Source organism: Cervus canadensis, chromosome 1 (genome assembly GCF_019320065.1).
Source record: "Cervus canadensis isolate Bull #8, Minnesota chromosome 1, ASM1932006v1, whole genome shotgun sequence".
Classification (NCBI taxonomy): Eukaryota; Metazoa; Chordata; class Mammalia; order Artiodactyla; family Cervidae; genus Cervus; species Cervus canadensis.
In genome coordinates this window covers 50872833-50873235 of record NC_057386.1, presented here as the reverse complement: position 1 = coordinate 50873235, position 403 = coordinate 50872833, and positions in this window count along the sequence as shown.

The window sequence follows — 403 nt, the reverse complement described above, 5'->3', positions numbered from 1 at the left end:
TGGCTTCCCAAGTGGTGCAAGTGGTAAAGAAATTGCCTGCCAGTGAAGAAGAGGCAAGAGACGAGGGTTTGATCTCTGAGTTGGGAAGATCCCCTGGAGAAGGAAATGGCAACTCACTCCAGTATTCTTGCCTGGGAAATCCCATCGACAGAGGAGCCTGGCGGGCTACATTCCATGGGGTCACAAGAGTTGGACATGACTCGTGACTAAACCACCACCAGCATGGGTCTGCACATATGGCAGACGCTTAGTTAGTTACTGTGATTTCCCCTCCTTTGCTTTTATGTTGGGGTGTCTGGTGTTCTCTCGGCTTTCCCTGCTTTCTCATCCTCTTTCTCTGAGTCAGTCCTACCCACAGGGATTCTACAAGGCTCACACCCTCATCCAGGGTCTTGTTTCAGCC